We start from the raw sequence: 19,450 nt of genomic DNA on the forward strand, positions 1-19,450 counted from the left end.
CATCTACCTTTGTAGATAAGTTAGTGACTTGATCCGAAGGTTCGGCTACTTTCTCTGATAGTGAACACATTTCCTCAGTGTGTTTTTCTGAACCAAGCTTCAGAGTGTCCATTTGTGTTGAAATCGAATCTATTGTGTCCTTTAAGTTTTCCTGAGTTTTTGCAAGTTGTGTAACCGAATCGGTAGATGCAACTGAGTCAATTTTAGCCCACAAGGTCTCATGATTTTCATGAACAATTGTTTGCAGTTCTTTTATGGCTGCTTCGTGATTCTGTAATGCATTTTCATGCCGCGAAAAAATAGGTTGAAAATGCTCACAAATTTGTGTTTTTACATCATTACAGACTTTTTGACATTTCGATTCAATGTTATGTAACTCAGTAGTTAAATCTTCACGTGTTTGTTCAAGTGTGGTGTCTAACTTCCGAAGATTTTGTTCCATTGTGTCTAACTTTTGAAGATTTTGTTCCATTGTGTCTAACTTTTGAAGCTTTTGCTGTTTTTGTCTCTGATTTTGTTCCATTGTGTCTAACTTTTGAAGCTTTTGTCCCATTTGTTGCATTAATTGTAATAACAATGCACTGGTGTCTGAAACATGTTCCTCAGTGCTATTCGGCAATGCATTTGAACCGGCAATATTCGCAGTTTGAAAAGCAGAAAAGTGTCATGACTTATTTGAGAAAAGGGTGAGGACGCAAAACCTGAATCTACAGTATTTGCAAGATTGTGTCCTGTCATTTCGGATTCCTGAGGCAAGCTGTTGCCGACCGATCGATCGATAATGCTTACCTGTTCACTAATTGTTTCACTGTCTACACCATTGTTTGCAGCCCGCTCCATTTCCCTATGTACAATTACCAAATTACTACTTTGAACATTAGTTAATTCATTACTCGGTGGCGCTAACACACTGCTTTCGTCTTCACTGTCATTTCTCAGTTTACTTTGAAGCCTAGTACTACGTTTTTCACACGCCATTATTGTCACAATATTTCACATGACAACACAAAAAAACACAATTTGAAGAGCAAAAATAAGAGAACACATTAACATAGAACTGAAAATAATATCTAGTTAATTGCAAGCGCAGCTGCGAAATACTTGGTGCAAATCTACATGCATGCCACAACTGTTTTACTGTGCAACAATGAAAAACCACAACTACCAAGGAAATTGTCTCTAGAATTACGCGCTAGCAATAAACAAAATCTACACTAAATACACAAACTACAAGAAAAAATCAGAAGATTCCAGTGAGGTATCCTGGCAGGATCGCCATATGAAACGTCCCCTTAGAAAAATTATACATGACTGTGCTTAAACTGACACACAATATTTTTAGCGCAACGCAGTCTGACTTTCAATAATCCCTACAAAACAATGGTCCTGACTAACATTAACCTATACCTTTCACAAATCACTTACCTCACAAAAATCTTCGTTACTCGAACTACTGCAATACAGCGAGCGCCACTACTGCCAGCTTAATAATCATAATATATATAGCAGTTCATGACATCCATTTTTACAAATTTCAAAACTCCGCCATCTCTCTCCCCACATCCACCACTGCTGGCGGCTCACCTCCAACTGCGCCACGCTACGCGCTGTTAACATCCAGCTGCCCAACACTACAATGGCAGACAACAATGCAAACTAGCCACAGACTGCATACAGCACAGCCAGTGATTTTCATACAGAGCGCTACGTGGCGTTACCAATAAGAAAACCTACACAGCCTACTTACAACTGCACTTAAGCAATACAGTTCGAAAGACTTTCGAGATACAACTGACATACATGTAACTTGATGTATTCTTTGCTAGTAATTTCATTCATTTCTTTCCATTGTATTTTGCGGAGAAATACTAAGATACAAACACGCGATATCGTTAACGTGAAAATACTACTGGCCCTTACATATGTGAAATAAAGTTTATCTCTCTCGCATTCCTTTGTTTCTCAACATTCTCCTCAGCTCTTTCATCTTTGTAATACATGCTCTCTGGTGACTGGTGACTTGAACTTGTTCAAAGCCGACGGGTTGTATCACCACCACCTGGTTGTATCCCCTGCTACAGTAGACCCCGAAACTGTTTTTACAAAGTTTTACACACTTTGCACCATCACAGTCTACACAGTCCATTCTTTCCTCGTCTGGTAGTACTCAATATTTGCGGCAAAAAGTTCCTACGCTGGATAAACATGGAATTAGATTCTTCCATGTGTGAGAACTCGCCGAAGAAACGTCACGTACACCAGACATCCAACTCACTAACGAGATAAATCGTCTGGGTTTCCCTAGCAACGCACGAGTAATTCGCGGAGGTATGTAATTTAGAGCAACTAAGGGAACGATGAAACAGATAAAAATGACGATCACAAATAATTGATCAGAACGCCCGCCAGCGGAGTCGCATGATCGATTTACGATCGCACGCTCGATATGTATCATTTGGACCCCTCGACTTCGATAGACAATCATTCTCGGAAATTACCTCAACAATTACTTGGCAGTTTGCACACAGCCATATTAACTACTTGCGAGAGAAGCTACGCATTTCCTCATACAATTTGGTAGGTAACCACAAAATATTTTTAAAAAAATTAAGAATCCAAGTATTAGTTGCATTCGTAAAGCGTTCAGACATTTATACAGTAGTGACGTCACGAAAAGGTGGTTAAAATAATGCCCACGTCATTGACAGCAGATGTTCTGAAGGCACTAGGAGAAAATGAAATATTAAACGTTATCTATCATGTCCGAAACGTGAAACTAATCATTCTAAAACGAGCAATGATTATTCATAAAATTATTGGCTTTACGTCTCAGCATCCTTTGGTAATCGAAATAGTGACATTCGCCTATTATACTGTAATTACAATTGTTGCCACAGCTTACAGTGTCGCCATACACTCTGGAATACGGCTTCATTTGAGTGAGCTTCTGCAGTCCGTACGTACTGTGTACTTATACCTGCTAGCGAAGCTCAAGAAAATATCACAAAACGTTACCTTGGACGCTGGTCAAATTACATCTGCATCTGCATTACTGGTTTATTTGAAGCAGTTGAAAATGAGTAGGCAGCGAAGAAGTAGTTGCTCAACTGGGCGTCTAATCGATGGTAAGGTATAAAATTTTTATCCATTATGGATGAGGATCACTGCAACTGTGACGAATAATGAAATAACTGCAAGCAGTCGCCGTTTGTTTTGTTCTGCAATTTTATTATCCCATTACCGGTTTCGAAGCGCCTAGCGATTCATTATCAGATAGCACATATTTATTGTTTGTTTACAGCTGTGTGGGGGTCGCGTGGCTGTGGCAAGATGTATAATCGAAACATGTAAGCACTGACCGTGGCGAGAACTATTGACATCATGGCATCGATTTTGTTGCGTTACTTACAGCTACTAGCATCCGTTGGTTGGTTGTTGGTGCACACAGTATTCTGGAAAACATAATGAATGTTTCCCAGTGACGTCAATTTTACTGGAGTTCACACCCCTAGCCAGAGGTAACTCGTCCAACATGCTTTACAAAACATAGATAAACCAAAGAGTACAGCTAAAGTTATGTCAAAGAGTTTGTGCCTGGGCAGAGAGTCTCTGTCCTGCTCTTGTAATACACACTGGAGTCAGTATGTATGTATCAATTACTATATTGCAAAAATAACATGAAATTACATGATAAAGTAGACCTGTGCTATGTTTAAAATCTATTAAACAGTGAGTTTGGAAGATATTACATCTACAAATTTGGCACTGAAATTTCGTTTGGCATTTCATTTATCGTCTGTTTAACTAGTATTGATCAACATTTTTGAAATAAACAATAAACATGACAGCATTACTTATTATGTATTTATTTTTTAATAATGAAATGTTAAGCAGGGTATGTGGAGGAAGAAATTTTGTGTGTGTGTGTGTGTGTGTGTGTGTGTGTGTAGAAGGGGGAGGAAGGGAGGGAGGGGGGTGAGGACACAGAGAGAGAGAGAGAGAGAGAGAGAGAGAGAGAGAGAGAGAGAGAGAGAGAGAGAGCGTGTGTGTTGAGTAGTTATGTCAATGTGGAAGATAGAAATGAGAGTCAGAGGGGGAGGAGGGAAGTTTTTTTTTAGTGTTTCAATTATCCTTTGAAGTTTTGCAAAAATGTACAGGTGATGAAAAAATAAAGATGAAAACGCTACATAACAACAAGAAACTGAATGTAAAAAGGTATATCGCAGCCGATGGACATACGATATATTACATCCTGTTCTGCACATGTGAGTGCTCACTCAAAGAGCTACACTATCTGGCCAAAAGTAACCGGACACATATTAGTGGACGTGGCATCCTTCGTCTTCGCTTGAACTGTACTGGGGAGACTTCTAATGAGGTGTCTGAATGTCTGTGCGGGGAATGGCAGCTCATCTTCCTCTTGAGACGAAACCATCGACGGTAGTGAACTTGGACAGTGGGTCTAGCGCCAACTTCACCGTTTAACGCTTCCCAAAGGTGTTCCATTCTGATTGGGACTCTGGGTAGGCCAGTCCATTGAGGGAATGTTACTGTCCGCAAAACACTGTCTCTCAGATGGTGCTTTGTGACAGTGTGCATTGTCATACTCATGCAAACAATCGTAGTCCCCGAAGTGTTCCTCTACTGCGTGCAGCGCACATTGCTGTAACATGCGTTCACACCTTACCGCACATGGCGTTTTCTTAAGGGCAACAATCGGGCGACACCCCAATATAAAAAAAAGACCCCCCTACCGCCAGAACAGCTCCTCCAAACAAACACCGAGCGAGGTGGCGCAGTGGTTAGCACACTGGACTCGCATTCGGGAGGACGACGGTTCAATCCCGTCTCCGGCCATCCTGATTTAGGTTTTCCGTGATTTCCCTAAATCGTTTCAGGCAAATGCCGGGATGGTTCCTTTGAAAGGGCACGCCCGATTTCCTTCCCAATCCTTCCCTAACCCGAGCTTGCGCTCCGCCTCTAATGACCTCGTTGTCGACGGGACGTTAAACACTAACCACCACCCCCAGCTCCTCCAAACTTCACTATTGCCACTACACACGATGACATGTAATGTTGTCCAGGCATTCGCCAAAACCAAACACTTCCGTGCAGTGTAGCATGATTCATCACTCCAGATCCCAAATTGCCAGCCGTCCACTGTCCAGTAGCGTCGCACTTTAACCCACGTCAAACGTGGCTTAACCACTGACCCCAGGAATGTGTGGATCCACCATTGTACCCCATTACTTTTAACTACCTGTGCACAGTAATTATGTTCCTAGACTGGTAGTAGCACTTTGGAGCTAACGGGAGATTCCTTCGGATGATTTCTTGCGATTTTATACAACCACCCTCTGCAATACTCGACGGCCCCTGTTCGTCAGTGCGAAAAGTGTCCACAGCTTCTGCTCTACTAATTACTGTCGCTGCCTGTCGATCGCGGAGTCCAGCGTCGAAGCTTTTCTTCGGTCGGGGATTGGGTGTTCGTGTTGCCCTAGTAATTTCGTCTCCTCCTCATCAAAAAGCCGCCCAATTCGGCGAAGTGGCATCAAACAGAAAGACTTTCACAAACCCAGATGGGGTCTCCAGGGCAACAACGCCATGTGATTGTAACGTATCAAGCAAATCCAACACTTTCCATGAAAACCCTGACATGATAGCAAATCCGGAAATATGTCACACAGCTCCGAATAAATTCTGACATTAAATTAACTGAAGTAATACGAGTACCGAGTGAGCAAATGGAATACCACAGACTAACACAAGAACACCTAAAGGCATGTCATACCTTCCTACCATGAAACAGACGCAGTTCCGAGGGGAGAAACGAGAACAGAAGCCGAGAGCAGAGCCGTGTAGGCTAGAAGGCCCTAGGAGAAGAGCGGGACAATGGGACACCCACATCTCCGGCCGACCGCCGGGAGGTCCACCCCCCAGCCAATGTTAAAAGATAGAGCCCTCCAGATGAACAGTACAGATCTTACGATAACACTAGAAGGGCCACGCCAGCTGCAAGTTTTAGCGTGAGACTATACGCGTCTTTTTTATGTAGCAAACATTAAAAACATTGCCCCACCACGAAAAGTATAACATTTCTCACTGGATAGACAGAATTTTTGTAGGCAGAGCTTAATGTTAACATTGAGACGCTGATTGGTCAGTTGAAAACTCGGCCAGATACCTTTTTCTTAAAGCAACTTCAGTAAACAGTAGTAAGAATAAGTTCGAGAAAGTTGCTACCGAGACGGCGAGGTGTGTGGAGCTGCGCCCCCAGCCGCCCCTGACGCTGCCTGACCACCGACAAGGTAATGAACGCACACGATGCCGCATTTTTGAGCGCATAAGGCTTCACTCAGAACTGCAGAATTCTCATCTGTTACTTCCCCTTTTTACGTAATACTGGTGTCGATCGTATTCACATTTGCTACTTGAAGTTAAAATCTGAAACGCGATGAATTTTCTGTTATATAATTACTGAGAAGCCACATCAGCCACTGTAATTTACAAGTTAAATAAGTAATTAAAGATAATTGAGGGTCACTGTAGACCATTTTTGATAGTGTTCTCTTTTATGAAACTTAATTTAAACCTAGATTATAGATGTGATATGGCATAGGTCATCCTCCGATCCGTTATAGAACTTGAAAACCCATTCAGGGAATATTCGTTCACATTTTTGTTGAACGCAGTTGGTTTTTATCATCCTGTATTAAAATATTTCCTTTTATCAATAGTACAATTTACAAACAATGTTTTGTGAGTACAATAAAAATGCCAATGGTAAGCTTAACTGCTTTTTCGACGTTATTTTACCAGCTAACTAAAAATAGGAAAGCCTTGAACCCCTTCCACTAAATTAGTTAGTGTTAAGATTCTTTTACAGGGAGTGCAGTGGAGCTGACGCTGAAATCATTGGGTATTTGATTATATCATCGCTAGTCTCACTGAACTTTTCTGAACTCTATATGTCATGTGTGATCTGGCGTCTCCAGCAACAGTTCCCAGGTTCAAACTAGTCAATTCCCTAAAAAAACACGGTCAGAGCGTCGTTGCGCGAAAGTGGTAGGGACACAGCGGAATATGCGGCGCCAGTTTGGAGGAACTCTGCTCACACTAAGCAAGTTGACGTCGCCGTAAACGAAACTGTACGTATTGCCACAGGATGCCTCAAACCAACTCCCACAGACATCATTTACCCCATCATAGGCATAGCACCACCCACTATCCGCAGACAAGTAGCCGCCGAGATCGAAAGATCAAAACAAAAGAATGATCCTCGACACCCGATGCATATGCACCGAAAACAACGTGTCCGGCTGAAATCCCGCAGGAGTTTCATTGAAACTACTGAAGAGCTCGCCACCAAGCCCGCCGCAAGGCGGCTATCTCTTTGGGAAGAAATGGTGCCACACTCCACAATGGAACTACTTGAGGAGGGATCTGCAGGATTTCAACTACCTTTTACAACTTGGAGGTCATTAAACCGGCTGCGCACTGGAGTAACTGGGTGCAAATCAAACCTATTTAAATGGGGTTACAGTGATGGCGACAGGTGTGAGTGCGGAGCAATACAGGACTTGGACCACCTACTGATCTGCCCAGATATGTCTATAACATGTACTAAAGATGATATTTTGAAAGTCAATGACAAAGCAATCTACGTTGCTAATTACTGGGAAGGGAAGATATGATTGGTGCATCCGGACACGGAAGAAGAAGAAGGTAGGGACACACGACTTAGAACAAACAGCAACCACGCAGAATGTTAGATGATCATTCATTTATACAGTACATTGGGTCTGCCCGGGCTTCGATTAACTGTGGGTGCCGTTTCACGTTTCCACTGTGCAGTCACATCACCAGTAGTAGTCCTGTGAAGTTTTAAAGGACTGAAATGCCCCTGACGCGCCTATCACTCAGGTGATGTACAGTGACCAGACCGTCACTCAGCTGTCCCGCTGTCGCTGCTTCCCTGCTGACATCGCGACAGCCCTCGCCGCCTTCCATACTGGCGAGTCCGCCTCTCGTAACGTCTAAAGGTCGGCTGCACACTACAGAGAGGTGTCTGGATACTTTTGATCATATAGTGTACTTTATGGTGCCAGTGACTCCGCTCCTTTCATAGATATAATCAGGCTTTCTTGAAGGCACTGACAGATGTCTCTCCAGCACATGAACGAAAGCAGCTGCTCCATATCTGACATGGGACGCACAATCGTTTCGTAAGCTGTCTCTTTTGTAGAAGCCCTCTTTAACAGTTTTCAATTACGAAGCCTTACAATACAGAACTGAGTTTTCCGCTTTTTCCAAAGTAGCGCTATCCAATCGCAGTCTATTCCACAGTGATGAAGTGCGACTGGAAATGTCCTGTAATGTTGTTGTTAAATTTGTGTGTGCAGATTGGACACAACTTCTTTCACTGGCGTTTGCTTTCTAATGCACTGACAAAATAAGGCTCTTCAACGTGCGTGTGCTTGAAAGTTGGGGAACTCTTTCAAAACTTTTCACACTTACCTGCGAACTCCATTCTTGAATATTACCAAGCCGGAGGATTCCAGCAGCTTGCCTTGTTTTGCCGATTTTACATCAAACTTATCGGGTTTACCGTCGATTGTGTACTGTTGTTCACCCTGCCATTTTTCACATGGTAACAAGAAACTATCGTCACAGTAGGTCTGAACATGGTACCAAGTGGACGGTAAACGTATCACTTACTGCCTGAGCCACGATCCCACAGCAAACTGTACTGCGTTAACACCCATATTTACCATTCATGGAGCTTATTGCTACTAGGTATTTTTCGTAATACATGTGTAAATAACAAATACGTAGTTAGCAAGTTTTCAGTTTCATAGTAAAGGCAGCAGCAGGCTTCTGAAATTGCAGTTCATGTACCAACTGAAGATATACTGAGCTTCTACTTTCATTCGTTTGCTAGAATGGCTACCGCAGCTTAGGATGACGACTCCGTGATAATAGAGAAGTCTATAGGTTCCTTTGAAAAAGCGAGAGCAGAGACAGTGATGAAATATATACAGGAAGTACTCCATATTTTGAGAGCTGGTAGTACGCATCAAAACAAGGAAAAAAAAGTCCAGTAAAGTTATGAATGCATACCGTAAGAGGTATCATCACTTGTTCATCTTCGCTACTGTGTGACACCTCTCTTCTACTTGTAACATTATGTGATTGTCTTATCATTTTAAATCATTCACTAATCGAGCAGTCGCTCGGCAACAGCTACAGTTAGCAAATAATGTTGCGAGAATGTAAAAGGTGAACGACCTGTGACGTAACTTGTTTATTGTCGAAGCGCCGTCAGAGATGCAGTGAGTTATTGACTTTGAAAACCGCGGCGCGAAAAACGGACAGAAGAAGAACACTTTTACACTTTTTTTTTTTTTTTTTTTTTTTTTTTTTTTTTTTTTTTTGAGGTACGAGATATTCTCGATGAACAGTTACTCATTCTTCTCTTGTCTCTTGTGTCGGACGCGCATGTCTTGCCGCCGTATTATTATCGTTAAAAATAATATTGTTTTTGTGAAAAGTGAATGTGTAATACTAAAAGTGCCTAGCAGTAGATTTATTGTGCGACGTGTATGTGAAAACGTCGAAGGAATTGTTTTCATTAAGAGAAGTGCCAGTCAAAACGGCATCCATGTTAAATCCTCCATTGCAGTGTAAGTTCGTCTATTAATTGCCATAAATTCAGAGTTAAATGGAATTGGTGTATGGACTATTCATTTACTATAGAATCTATGTCTCACTTCTTCATGAAATTATTTAATTTTCTATATGTTTCTGCCAAATAGAGAGTTCACAGTCACGAATTCTTTCGTCGAGTTCGGACGGAAGTTGCATGCGGCGAAATATTTTCTCCGCGCCATATTCTACTGGTAAATGCATGATAAACTACGGTCCCTTAGGAAATTCATGTTGAGCTATCCAAAATAATTATATTTTGAATAGGCATTTACTCTCCTATGCAATGCAACTTCCGACTGATCAGACGACGAACGGGGACATTTATAACTGTATGTTTATGTATACACATTACGTAAACATATCGTTATATACTCCAAACTCTCTGCTATTACGAAAGGCCTGCAGAATGCAGTTAACAAAAGAGGAAACATTCCTGTGATAGTCCACAGATGTGGCATATCAGTAAACGCCTGTTAGTGTTATTATGTGAACCATAATCACAGTGCTGGACAAGCGCACTACTTACATTAGTTCTAATGGCATCAGTGTGTGAAATGTTTTTGTCAGAATCTAACCGTGCTTTTAAATTGTAGTTTTATGTTTAACTGAATGGGAACACCGGCGAAATTCCTTCGACGAAGAAGACGAAGTAAATATTCCAGCGTTCGAATCAATAACAGCTCCCAACATGAGTAACTTACAAGTATCTATGCTCGGAGTCGTGAAGCAACTTAAATCATTTAAGGGGGGACGTACATGAAAATGACCAAATTTGTGAAAAAAATTTTATTGGCTCTTCATTTACTACATGGTATTGAAATTTCAATTACCAAATATTACGTTCCAATTCCGCTTCTAAGGGGGAAAAAAATAATAATTTGTAATAGCTTGCACAGGGCGACGCCCCCCCATCTTGGTCTTCATCCTCTCGTATATCTATTTATACTGCGTTTTTTTCCAGTTTTGTGCAGTCACAATGCAGGGAACGTTTGTGTACTACATCAAGAAGGCTGTGGAATAATATCTCTGCCGCTGGTTTTATATTCTTTGATTTATAGCGTTTGTTTACGAGTGTTTGTTTGGAATACATTTTTACGAAAGTTGTAAGTAGACTTGTTATTATATTTTGCAGCATGCCGCGTTCTAGTAAGGTGTTTAAAAAGGTTAGAAAGTGTCAAGCTTCTCGATGTAGTAAAGACAACTTGAAAACCAGCCCCATAATAACAAATGGAAACGATACTTCAACCAAGAAAGCGAGTGCTTCGAGAAGGAAAATTGACAGCTGTCAATCACTTGATGATTGTGGCTCAGACACTCAAGCTACTAGTGGTTTTAGGCTTATTGATTTGAAAATACTATCTGATATTATATCATCTGCTTGTGTATGTGCTGACTGTGGTGCAAAAAGTTTGAGATTATATGACGAAGAAAACAGAATTGGAATAGTGTGTATGTTGCATCTTACTTGTGAAAGCTGTCATTCAGACACTGCTTTTAGAACTTCGGCATCAAGTAACCGGATATATGAAGCAAATATGCGTTTAATATATGGCATGAGATGTTTGGGCATAGGCAGGGAAGGTACCAGACTGTTTTGTGGGATCATGAACATGCCACAACCAAGTGCTAGGTACACCACTGGAAATAAAACACTGCTAAGTGCTCTTCAAGAGGAAGTGGAAGAAAACTTGAAGTCCTCTGCAAAGGAAGCTGTGAAGATGAATAGTGAACTAAAGACAGAAGCAGATAACACGCCAGACACCGATTTGTGTGTGTCATGTGATGGAACGTGGATGAAGCGTGGACATACATCACTGTATGGAGTATCATCTGTCATTAGTGTTGATACTGGAAAAATTCTTGACGTTCAGGTAATGAGCAAATATTGCTATAGCTGTGTACTCGGAAAGAGAGCTGGTGAAGTGGAAGAAAATAAGTGGCAGGTTGAACACAAGAAAGTGTGCTGTAGAAATTATTCTGGTTCTAGTGGTGGAATGGAACCTGCAGCTATGAAACTTATGTTCCATCGAAGTGTGGAAAAGTACGGTGTTAGATACACAAAATACCTTGGTGATGGTGACTCCAGCTCCTTCAAAACTGTTTTGGAAAGTGAACCTTATGGTCCCCATTGTGCTATAGAAAAGTTGGAATGTGTTGGACATGTGCAAAAACGAATGGGAGGCAGACTTTTAAAATTGAAACGTGAATTGAAGGGCAGGAAACTTGAGGATGGAAAACTTTTAGGTGGTCCCAACAGACTCACAGACAAAGAAATTCATTCTTTACAAGTGTACTATGGCAAGGCAATAAGGGACAACAGTGGAAATTTGAATAACATGCAGAAGGCTGTGTGGTCTATTTATTTTCATAAACTATCCACAGATGACAAACCTGTACATAATTTGTGTGACATATCGTGGTGCAAATTCAAGCAGGCTGAGCGTGATGGCATGAACTATTCACACAAGCACAGTTTACCTGTGGCTGTTTTAAGTGCTATAAAACCAACATTTAGGTGTTTAGCAGAGCCAGACCTCCTACGAAAGTGTGTGCATGGAAAGACACAAAACCCTAATGAAAGTTACAACTCACTGATTTGGAAACGTTGCCCAAAAACAACATTTGTTTCAACAATTATTGTTGAAATTGCTGCATATGATGCTTGTTTAGTTTTTAACAATGGTAATCTTGGAAGAATAAAAACTCTACAGAGGCTAGGATTTCATCCAGGAGCTTTCACCTATTCAATATTGAAGGACATCGATGACAAAAGAGTTGCTGCGGCTGATATTACAGCCAATAAAATTGAACAGCAGGTTAACCAAAGAAGACAAGCAAAGAAGAGACTGCTTGCAGATGAAGAGGAGTATGCATATGGCTTGCACTAGTTCACACAGAGACGGTAAGACCTAATACAAACACTATCAAATCATTGATTCAGTTTTCCCGTAACTTACATTTTTATAACTTTATGTACCTTTTTCTCAAAAACCACAAAAGGTAGAGAAGTGAAATTTGGTATATGACTAGTCAGTACTATAGTGAAAAATTCTGTGGAAGGAATTTTCATTTAATAAAATAGTAAGGTATTTATGGTAGAAAATATTCCTTAAATTTGATATATTATTTTTCAGGGAAATTGGGAGACCCGTAAAAACTGAACAAAAGAAGATATAAAAATTCTGCTCCACAGAGTTTTGTAATTATTTGGTATGAAAGTGTGTACAAAAATTCATTAACATTGCTCTCACAGTTTTCTCAAAAAAGGAACATTTGTAATTACATTGTTGAAAAAAAATTAATTGTTAATAATTAAAGATGTAAAAGGTCAATAAAAATGAAAATTTAGGTTCATATGCGCATAACATTTCTTAATAACTGTACCAAATTTGGATTGATTATCTTAAAAAATTAGAGTTTTATAAAATACTTTTAAAATTACTGCAGTTTCGTGTACGTCCCCCCTTAATAAAAGCAAGTCTTCCGGTCCAGACTGTATACCAATTAGGTTCCTTTCAGAGTATGCTGATGCAATAGCTCCATATTTAAGAATCATATACAGCTGCTCGCTCGACGAAAGTTCCGTATCCGAAGACTGGAAAATTGCACAGGTCACGTCAACATTCAAGAAAGGCACTAGTAGTGATGGTCTAAATTACTGGCCCGTATAATTAACATCGATATGCACCGGGAGTTTGGAACATATATTGAGTTCGACGTAATGCATTGCTTCGAAGACAACGGTCTATTGATACACAGACAACACAGATACAGAAAACATCGTTCTTGTCATAAACAACCAGCTCTTCACACACACGAAGTGTTGAGTGCTATTGACAAGGGATCTCAAATTGATTCCGCAGTTCCAGATCTCCAGAAGGATTTTGATACTCTACCACACAAGCGGCTTGTTCAAATGGTTCAAATGTCTCTGAGCACTATGGAACTCAACATCTGAGGTCATCAGTCCCCTAGAACGTAGAACTACTTAAACCTTACTAACCTAAGGACATCACACACATCCATGCCCGAGGCAGGATTCGAACCTGCGACCGTAGCGGTCGCGCGGTTCCAGACTGAAGCGCCTAGAACCACTCGGCCACACCGGCCGGTCACAAGCGGCTTGTAATTAAATTGCGTGCTTATGGAATATCGTCTCAGTTACGTGACTGGATTCGTTCTTTCCCCTTGCACACGCCACAGTTAGTTGTAATTGATGGAAAGTTATCGACCTAAACAAAAATAATTTCTGGCGTTCCCCAAGGTAGTGTTACAGGCCCTCAACTGTTACTTATCTATATAAACAATGTAGGAGACAATCTGAGCAGCCATCTTAGGTTGTCTGCGGATGATGCTGTCGTCTATCGTTTGGAAAAATTATCAGAAGATGAAAGCAAATTGCAAATCGATTTAGAAAAGATATCTGAATGGTGCGAAAATTGGCAACCGACCCTAGATAATGAAAAGTGTGAGGTCATTCACAAGAGTGCTAAAAGGAATCCGTTTAAATTCGGTTGCACGATAAAGCACTCAGTTCTGAAGGCCGTAAATTCAGGTAAATACCAAGGAATTGCGATTAAGAACAAATTAAACTAGAAGGAACACACAGAAAATGTTGTGGGGAAGGCTAACCAAAGACTGCGTTTTATTGGCAGGACGGTTAGAAAATGTAACAGACCTACTAAGAAGACTGCCTACACTTCGCTTGTTCGTCCTCTCTTGGAGTACTGCTGCGCGGTGTGGGATCCTTACCAGATAGGAGTGACGGTGTACATCGAAAAAGTTCAAAGAAAGGCAGCACGTTTTGTAGTATCGAGAAGTAGGGAAGAGAGTGTCACTGACATGATACAGGATTTGGGATGGATATCATTCAAACAAAGGCGTTTTTCTTTGCTGCGGAATCTTCTCACGAAATTTCAATCACCAACTTTCTCAGCAGAATGCGAAACTATTTTGTTGACGTCGACCTACACAGTGAGAAACAACCATCATAATAAAATAAGGGAAATCAAAGCTCGTACGGAAAGATACAGGTGTTCGTTTTCTCCGATCGCTGTTCGAGATTGTAGTAATAGAGAATTATTGTGAAGGTGATTCGATGAACCCTCTGCCAGGCGCTTAAGTGTGATTTCCATAGTATCCATATAGATGCAGATATTATATGGCAGACACCGAGCGAGGTGGCGCAGTGGTTAGACACTGGACTCGCATTCGGGAGGACGACGGTTCAATCCCGCGTCCAGCCATCCTGATTTAGGTTTTCCGTGATTTCCCTAAATCATTCCAGGCAAATGCCGGGATGGTTCCTCTGAAAGGGCACGGCCGACTTCCTTCCCTAATCCGATGAGACCGATGACCACGCTGTCTGGTCTCCTTCCCCAAACAACCAACCAACCATATGGCAGACATGATCTTCTGTTATGGTCTTGCAAATGGAAGCAACCGTCAAACCCCTGTCCAGTATGCTGAAAAATATCCAGAACTTGCAACTGTGCTAGCGCCTTTTCCAACAACTAGCAGAGCCTGGCTACGTGGCTCCAACATCGGCGGATCATGCCACACCTAGCACCATTCGTACTCTTGTTGTGGAGGGGCGAGTATTGCCACGGGTACGTTATAGTGTAGTAAATCTAATCCTTTCGGAACTGTCGCATGTCAATGGAAAATTTCCATACCATATAAACTTTGGGCAGACTTTCTTACTTAAATTATGTGCTTCTCGTGGGTAGATATTTCTGGATCCTGTTACGTGTCAAAAAACTAATTTTCTGTCGATATATTTTTATTATTTATATCGATATATTTCATAACATCCATCTTGTACCATGAAAATCAGTAGTCAAAACTTAAATGATCTGAAAACAAGTTGACATTGGAGGCAATATTTTTACTCTTTAAATTCATGCAAGCAAAAATTTTGTCTCCATTTATAATTTTTTTCTAATTTTATTCTCTACACTCCTGGAAATGGAAAAAAGAACACATTGACACCGGTGTGTCAGACCCACCATACTTGCTCCGGACACTGCGAGAGGGCTGTACAAGCAACGATCACACGCACGGCACAGCGGACACACCATGAACCGCGGTGTTGGCCGGCGAATGGCGCTAGCTGCGCAGCATTTGTGCACCGCCGCCGTCAGTGTCAGCCAGTTTGCCGTGGCATACGGAGCTCCATCGCAGTCTTTAACACTGGTAGCATGCCGCGACAGCGTGGACGTGAACCGTATGTGCAGTTGACGGACTTTGAGCGAGGGCGTATAGTGTGCATGCGGGAGGCCGGGTGGACGTACCGCCGAATTGCTCAACACGTGGGGCGTGAGGTCTCCACAGTACATCGATGTTGTCGCCAGTGGTCGGCGGAAGGTGCACGTGCCCGTCGACCTGGGACCGGACCGCAGCGACGCACGGATGCACGCCAAGACCGTAGGATCCTACGCAGTGCCGTAGGGGACCGCACCGCCACTTCCCAGCAAATTAGGGACACTGTTGCTCCTGGGGTATCGGCGAGGACCATTCGCAACCGTCTCCATGAAGCTGGGCTACGGTCCCGCACACCGTTAGGCCGTCTTCCGCTCACGCCCCAACATCGTGCAGCCCGCCTCCAGTGGTGTCGCGACAGGCGTGAATGGAGGGACGAATGGAGACGTGTCGTCTTCAGCGATGTGAGTCGCTTCTGCCTTGGTGCCAATGATGGTCGTATGCGTGTTTGGCGCCGTGCAGGTGAGCGCCACAATCAGCACTGCATACGACCGAGGCACACAGGGCCAACACCCGGCGTCATGGTGTGGGGAGCGATCTCCTACACTGGCCGTACACCACTGGTGATCGTCGAGGGGACACTGAATAGTGCACGGTACATCCAAACCGTCATCGAAACCATCGTTCTACCATTCCTAGACCGGCAAGGGAACTTGCTGTTCCAACAGGACAATGCACGTCCGCATGTATCCCGTGCCACCCAACGTGCTCTAGAAGGTGTAAGTCAACTACCCTGGCCAGCAAGATCTCCGGATCTGTCCCCCATTGAGCATGTTTGGGACTGGATGAAGCGTCGTCTCACGCGGTCTGCACGTCCAGCACGAACGCTGGTCCAACTGAGGCGCCAGGTGGAAATGGCATGGCAAGCCGTTCCACAGGACTACATCCAGCATCTCTACGATCGTCTCCATGGGAGAATAGCAGCCTGCATTGCTGCGAAAGGTGGATATACACTGTACTAGTGCCGACATTGTGCATGCTCTGTTGCCTGTGTCTATGTGCCTGTGGTTCTGTCAGTGTGATCATGTGATGTATCTGACCCCAGGAATGTGTCAATAAAGTTTCCCCTTCCTGGGACAATGAATTCACGGTGTTCTTATTTCAATTTCCAGGAGTGTATAATATCATCGATCTTATAAACAAACAGAATATCATTATTTTGGACATTTTCAAAATTTATCACCTCTGTCAGTAAACATTAGGTCTATAACGCTCTACTTAAATTGTTATCCAAAACCAACAGTAGAAAAAACCTATAAATAATTTCTGTAACCAAAGTCAATCAGTTATTAATTTGCAGCATTACCAGTTCTAGATTGTTCTACAACAATTATTCATTTTATATATACTATGTTTAGGCGCCTAGGGCCTCAGACAGCTTCAGACAGGGTGAGCTAGCTTTAGATAGGGCTGGACAGCTTCAAGTAGTCGTAATATGGCATCAGATTGTTGAGCATGGCAGGGCTTTTTCAGATGACTCAAGTTCTATGTATGGCGCAAGCCAGTGATTATAATTAAACTTACCCTATTAACACGTTATAACACGGAAACTAATTACTGTACAAATACCAAACTCGGTAGCATTAATGTCAAGGACATGTGGAAGAGGAATAATGCAAAATCAGTTCAATTGAAACACTTTTAATGTGCTGCTACGGTATATCGTACCATTACATACTGGTACCATTACTGCTTCCCCCCATGAACCATGGACCTTGCCGTTGGTGGGGAGGCTTGCGTGCCTCAGCGATACAGATAGCCGTACCGTAAGTACAACCACAACGTAGGGGTATCTGTTGAGAGGCCAGACAAACGTGTGGTTCCTGTAGAGGGGCAGCAGCCTTTTCAGTAGTTGCAAGGGCAACAGTCCGGATGATTGACTGATCTGGCCTTGTAACAATAACCAAAACGGCCTTGCTGTGCTGGTACTGCGAACGGCTGAAAGCAAGGGGAAACTACGGCCGTAATTTTTCCCGAGGGCATGCAGCTTTACTGTATGATTAAATGATGATGGCGTCCTCTTGGGTAAAATATTCCGGAGGTAAAATAGTCCCCCATTCGGATCTCCGGGCGGGGACTACTCAAGAGGATGTCGTTATCAGGAGAAAGAAAACTGGCGTTCTACGGATCGGAGCGTGGAATGTCAGATCCCTTAATCGGGCGGGTAGGTTAGAAAATTTAAAAAGGGAAATGGATAGATTAAAGTTAGATATAGTGGGAATTAGTGAAGTTGGGTGGCAGGAGGAACAAGACTTCTGGTCAGGTGACTACAGGGTTATAAACATAAAGTCAAATAGGGGTAATGCAGGAGTAGGTTTAATAATGAATAGGAAAATAGGAATGCGGGTAAGCTACTACAAACAGCATAGTGAACGCATTATTGTGGCCAAGATAGATACGAAGCCCACACCTACTACAGTAGTACAAGTTTATATGCCATCTAGCCGTGCAGATGACGAAGAAATTATTCAGATTGTGAAGGGAGACGAAAATTTAATAGTCATGGGTGACTGGAATTCGAGTGTAGGAAAAGGGAGAGAAGGAACCGTAGTTAGTGGATATGGATTGGGGCTAAGAAATGAAAGAGGAAGCCGCCTGGTAGAATTTTGCACAGAGCACAACTTAATCATAGCTAACACTTGGTTTAAGAATCATGATAGAAGGTTGTATACATGGAAGAACCCTGGAGATACTAAAAGGCATCAGATAGATTATATAATGGTAAGACAGAGATTTAGGAACCAGGTTTTAAATTGTAAGACATTCCCAGGGGCAGATGTGGACTCTGACCACAATCTATTGGTTATGAACTGTAGATTAAAACTGAAGAAACTGCAAAAAGGTGGGAATTTAAGGAGATGGGAACTGGATAAACTGAAAGAACCAGAGGTTGTACAGAGTTTCAGGGAGAGCATAAGGGAACAATTGACAGGAATGGGGGAAAGAAATACTGTAGAAGAGGAATGGGTAGCTTTGAGGGATGAAGTAGTGAAGGCAGCAGAGGATCAAGTAGGTAAAAAGACGAGGGCTAGTAGAAATCCTTGGGTAACAGAAGAAATATTGAATTTAATTGATGAAAGGAGAAAATATAAAAATGCAGTAAGTGAAGCAGGCAAAAAGGAATACAAACGTCTCAAAAATGAGATCGACAGGAAGTGCAAAGTGGCTAAGCAGGGATGGCTAGAGGACAAATGTAAGGATGTAGAGGCGTATCTCACTAGGGGTAAGACAGATACTGCCTACAGGAAAATTAAAGAGACCTTTGGAGATAAGAGAACCACTTGTATGAACATCAAGAGCTCAGATGGAAATCCAGTTCTAAGCAAAGAAGGGAAAGCAGAAAGGTGGAAGGAGTATATAGAGGGTGTATACAAGGGCGATGTACTTGAGGACAATATTATGGAAATGGAAGAGGATGTAGATGAAGATGAAATGGGAGATACGATACTGCGAGAAGAGTTTGACAGAGCACTGAAAGACC

The sequence above is a fragment of the Schistocerca cancellata genome, chromosome 10 (genome assembly GCF_023864275.1).
Source record: "Schistocerca cancellata isolate TAMUIC-IGC-003103 chromosome 10, iqSchCanc2.1, whole genome shotgun sequence".
Taxonomy (NCBI): Eukaryota; Metazoa; Arthropoda; class Insecta; order Orthoptera; family Acrididae; genus Schistocerca; species Schistocerca cancellata.